We start from the raw sequence: 6,000 nt of genomic DNA on the forward strand, positions 1-6,000 counted from the left end.
GGTACCATTTGCGTAGGATCACGTGTCATCAGTGATAAAGGTACAGTCTCACTCAGTTGTCATGGATGTAACGCTTACTGACAGCTACATATTTACTATATATGTAAGGTATATATTTTCCTTGAGCTGGACATTATGGGTCTGATTCATAGGTGGACGCAGATGTGACCGTGGCCGCGCCTTTTGGCGGCTGCCCGCCTGCGGCTTTATGCAAATGGAGCTACAAAGCCTGTCCCTGGTGTATATCTATTACGTATGAATGTGCAAGGACTAAGGACCTCATTCAGAGTCGGTCGTTGCGGCCGCTCGGTCGTAAGGTAAAAGGGGCCGGATATGCAAATGAAGCGCTCACAAGTTGCGTTGTTAAGATGGGATCATTAGCTGGACGAGTGAGGGGAGGATGCGGCAGTAAGACTAATAATACGCCCCCTTCTCATTCGCATTACACGTCATCTTCGGGCATATAAGGATTAATCGAGACCATCGGAGCTGGCCGTAGAGCTTAAGGTTGACCATTCCCTCTCTTAAGCACTACGATCAAGTCAGTGTAAAAACCTCCCATGTCACATGTGCCATGACACTACTTAGTTAATTATGCACTCCCATAAACCGTATGCACTCCCATAAACCGTATGCACTCCCATAAAACGCCGTTTGCATAGTCTGGCACGCCTGCGTTCGGATCTCCACTCCCCCGTTCACAAGCACCTTCCCCTGTTACCACCCACAAACGCCTCATCCTGTCACTCAAACTAACGACCTGGCTGTGTTCAAGGAGAGAGCAATTTCTGATCGTAATAGCTAGTTTGCGCACACGCATTGCAAATTTTACGCATATGCAGTTTAGCAAACATCGGCGGCGTACGACCGAGCGGCCGCAATGACCTACTCTGAATGAGGTCCTAAATGCCCAACATGAACATCCATACACAGTCACACTATTGAAACTTGCACCAGTCCTATGGCAAGTGCAGATTTTCTGTCTGAGTATGGCTTCCAATGTTAGCAGTTGATAGTCTGAGTATGCAAACACTTCAGCGACACTCTCGCAACACTCCCATAAGACGGATCATCTTTGTGCATCTATTTAGCCACCTCACTGTCATCCCCCAGGAACGCCCAGCACTTTTCCAAGACATTTCTATTACCATGCCTCTCAATCTCAGCCGTGCCTTTGTGCACACACTCTGCGTAACTCGTGTGCTGCAGGAGTATTTAGGAATTTTCCCACACGCGCAATAGCAAAAATATTACTCATCTTCGTAACCATCGCAATTGCATGCAACTCTGAATCAGAAGAGCGATAAATCATCACTTTATCTACTGGAAATTTGCTGAAACGTTTTATTTGGTTAATACATGCAAACAGGTCTCCAATCACAAACTGCAGATCTCTACATGGCAGGGTTTATGATACTGGGTCAAAACCAATTTATAAATCTTTATTACTCATTTGAGCAAAAGTGCGATATAAAGTTACATTTTTCAATGTAAACTTGTTAACTTTCTTTACAATTCTTATTTTCTACAGTGTTTGAAAGGGATTTATGTTCTGATTTCCAGCACAAACTTCACAAAGGTATTCACCAGCTGCTACTCACATCTATGCAATTGTAACATGCTTACAAATGAATGCATTTCTGTGCATTTTATATGCACTGCTCATGTGTTGATCAGACCTTCATTAATACATAAAATAGGATATACCGTATTGCTTTCTAAAAATGTTTAATGCATTAATGTTTCAAAGCACTATGGTGAACTATGGGCCTGATTCACTACAGGTCGCAATATATCGTACACACACAGCTCAACTGCTATAGTATGGTATGCTAATCCATAGCGATCGCAATGCAGCAGCACTACATAAGGACGCCCACTTCACCTACATGCACATCCGCAATGATTAGCAAGACTGCAAAAACATCGGTACAATCGAGTACCAGCAAAGCCTCACGCACAGTTAAGGCAGGTCAGACCTTACTGAGGAATTGCTTACTTCAGTGCACGCTATGAGGCTTCAGGCTTCAGATGGTATCGCAGTCGCTAATATATGCACGCCCCTGCAACGCCATTGAAACGCACTGGCACGCCTGCGTTCGCCCGACCCCCCCGTCACCACCCACAAATGACACTTCCTGTCAATCACTCTGCCATGGGTCTGCGTATCCCCTGCGATTGCAGTGGTAAGTTCGCGCACTCACACTGCGATACATACGCATGCACAGAATGCACCAATCGGTCGATTGCGTGCTTATTAGCAACTGCGTTCCTTGCTGCACAGGTCCTAAGCCATCGATGTACCCAAACACAGATTAACAAAAACATGTCCAAATTGTTCCATTATATTATGAACAGACTGTATTTATTTCCCTATGTACTGTCTGTACTAGGGGTGAGCGGGTTCGGATTTCTGAAATCCGAACCCCCCCGAGCCCCCCCGATCCGAGTCCGATCCGAGTCAGGCTCGACTTTTCCCGCCTGACTCGGATCTGAAATCGAGGCAAAACGTCATCATCCCGCCTTCCGAGTCTCGCGGGTTTTGGATCCTATATAAGGTACCCGCGTCGGCGCCATTTTCTCACTCGGCTGTGGACAGTGAAGAGGGAGGGTGGGAGTTAGGGCTGTGTAGTGTAGTGTAGTGTAGTGTAGTGCTGCTGTTGTCCACTACTTCAAAGTCCATAGGGGCTGGCTGTGTTGTGCTGTGCTGCTGTTGTTAATAGGGGCTGTGTCCACTACTTCAAAGTCCATAGGGGCTGGCTGGACTGTGTTGTGCAGTCAGTTCTCCATAGGGGCTGTGTCCACTCCAAAGTCCTGTGCAGTGTCCCAGTCCTAAAGGAGTGCTGTAGTGTTGTCCAGGGGGTGCTCTGTCCATCAGGGGTGCTCCCCCCAAGTGCTAAAAAAATAATATATTTTCTGTGTTTGTGAATTGTGTGCGCAGTAGCCGCACGTGCATCAACATAGTAGTGTCAAGCGTGCGCCTGTGTCATAAGTAAAGGGCCGGCTGGCTTGACTGTTAAAGGGTGCTGTAACCCCCGAAAGTACACTCCAGTCCAAACCAAAAAAAAATTATTTTCTGTGTTTGTGAATTGTGTGCGCAGTAGCCGCACGTGCATCAACAAAGTAGTGCCAAGCGTGCGCCTGTGTCATAAGTAAAGGGCCGGCTGGCTTGACCGTTAAGGGTGCTGTAACCCCCGAAAGTACACTCCAGTCCAAACCAAAAAAAAAATTATTTTCTGTGTTTGTGAATTGTGTGCGCAGTAGCCGCACGTGCATCAACAAAGTAGTGCCAAGCGTGCGCCTGTGTCATAAGTAAAGGGCAGGCTGGCTTGACCGTTAAGGGTGCTGTAACCCCCGAAAGTACACTCCAGTCCAAACCAAAAAAAAAATTATTTTCTGTGTTTGTGAATTGTGTGCGCAGTAGCCGCACGTGCATCAACAAAGTAGTGCCAAGCGTGCACCTGTGTCATAAGTAAAGGGCCGGCTGGCTTGACCGTTAAGGGTGCTGTAACCCCCGAAAGTACACTCCAGTCCAAACCAAAAAAAAAATTATTTTCTGTGTTTGTGAATTGTGTGCGCAGTAGCCGCACGTGCATCAACAAAGTAGTGCCAAGCGTGCGCCTGTGTCATAAGTAAAGGGCCGGCTGGCTTGACCGTTAAAGGGTGCTGTAACCCCCAAAGTACACTCCAGTCCAAACCAAAAAAAAAATTATTTTCTGTGTTTGTGAATTGTGTGCGCAGTAGCCGCACGTGCATCAACAAAGTAGTGCCAAGCGTGCGCCTGTGTCATAAGTAAAGGGCCGGCTGGCTTGACCGTTAAAGGGTGCTGTAACACCCGAAAGTACACTCCAGTCCAAACCAAAAAAAAATTATTTTCTGTGTTTGTGAATTGTGTGCGCAGTAGCCGCACGTGCATCAACAAAGTAGTGCCAAGCGTGCGCCTGTGTCATAAGTAAAGGGCCGGCTGGCTTGACCGTTAAGGGTGCTGTAACCCCCGAGAGTACACTCCAGTCCAAACCAAAAAAAAAATTATTTTCTGTGTTTGTGAATTGTGTGCGCAGTAGCCGCACGTGCATCAACAAAGTAGTGCCAAGCGTGCGCCTGTGTCATAAGTAAAGGGCCGGCTGGCTTGACCGTTAAGGGTGCTGTAACCACCGAAAGTACACTCCAGTCCAAACCAAAAAAAAAATTATTTTCTGTGTTTGTGAATTGTGTGCGCAGTAGCCGCACGTGCATCAACAAAGTAGTGCCAAGCGTGCGCCTGTGTCATAAGTAAAGGGCCGGCTGGCTTGACCGTTAAAGGGTGCTGTAACCCCCAAAGTACACTCCAGTCCAAACCAAAAAAAAAATTATTTTCTGTGTTTGTGAATTGTGTGCACAGTAGCCGCACGTGCATCAACAAAGTAGTGCCAAGCGTGCGCCTGTGTCATAAGTAAAGGGCCGGCTGGCTTGACCGTTAAAGGGTGCTGTAACACCCGAAAGTACACTCCAGTCCAAACCAAAAAAAAATTATTTTCTGTGTTTGTGAATTGTGTGCGCAGTAGCCGCACGTGCATCAACAAAGTAGTGCCAAGCGTGCGCCTGTGTCATAAGTAAAGGGCCGGCTGGCTTGACCGTTAAGGGTGCTGTAACCCCCGAAAGTACACTCCAGTCCAAACCAAAAAAAAAATTATTTTCTGTGTTTGTGAATTGTGTGCGCAGTAGCCGCACGTGCATCAACAAAGTAGTGCCAAGCGTGCGCCTGTGTCATAAGTAAAGGGCCGGCTGGCTTGACCGTTAAGGGGGCTGTAACCCCCGAAAGTACACTCCAGTCCAAACCAAAAAAAAAATTATTTTCTGTGTTTGTGAATTGTGTGCGCAGTAGCCGCACGTGCATCAACAAAGTAGTGCCAAGCGTGCACCTGTGTCATAAGTAAAGGGCCGGCTGGCTTGACCGTTAAGGGTGCTGTAACCCCCGAAAGTACACTCCAGTCCAAACCAAAAAAAAAATTATTTTCTGTGTTTGTGAATTGTGTGCGCAGTAGCCGCACGTGCATCAACAAAGTAGTGCCAAGCGTGCGCCTGTGTCATAAGTAAAGGGCCGGCTGGCTTGACCGTTAAAGGGTGCTGTAACCCCCAAAGTACACTCCAGTCCAAACCAAAAAAAAAATTATTTTCTGTGTTTGTGAATTGTGTGCGCAGTAGCCGCACGTGCATCAACAAAGTAGTGCCAAGCGTGCGCCTGTGTCATAAGTAAAGGGCCGGCTGGCTTGACCGTTAAGGGTGCTGTAACCCCCGAGAGTACACTCCAGTCCAAACCAAAAAAAAAATTATTTTCTGTGTTTGTGAATTGTGTGCGCAGTAGCCGCACGTGCATCAACAAAGTAGTGCCAAGAGTGCGCCTGTGTCATAAGGGCCGGCTGGCTTGACCGTTAAAGGGTGCTGTAACCCCCAAAGTACACTCCAGTCCAAACCAAACCAAAAAAAAAAATATTTTCTGTGTTTAGCCGCACGTATATATCAAATCGATATAACATAAATGGAGGACCAAACTTTCTCCGATAAAAATAAAATAGAGAAAGATCAAGAACCACTTCCTCCTAGTGCTGAAGCTGCTGCCACTAGTCATGACATAGACGATAACATGCCATCAACGTCGTCTGCCAAGGCCGATGCCCAATGTCATAGTAGAGGTCACATACAATCCCAAATGGCAAAGTTCAGGAAAATGACCTTGAAAAAGACATTTAAATCAGCTGAAGAGAAACGTAAACTTGCCAATATGCCATTTACGACACGGAGTGGCAAGGAACGGCTAAGGTCGATCCCTAGTATGTTCATGACTAGTGGTTCAGCTTCACATGACGATGGAAGCCCTCCTCCCACTAAAAAAATCAAAAGAGTTAAGCTGGCAAAAGCACAGCGAAGAACTGTGCTTTCTAAGAAGATATCACAAATCCCCAAGGAGAGTCCAAGTGTGGTGGTGGTTGCGATGCCTGACCTTCCCAGCACTGGACGGGA

This window comes from Taudactylus pleione, unplaced genomic scaffold, assembly GCF_031769625.1.
Source record: "Taudactylus pleione unplaced genomic scaffold, aTauple2 ptg000457l, whole genome shotgun sequence".
Taxonomy (NCBI): domain Eukaryota; kingdom Metazoa; phylum Chordata; class Amphibia; order Anura; family Myobatrachidae; genus Taudactylus; species Taudactylus pleione.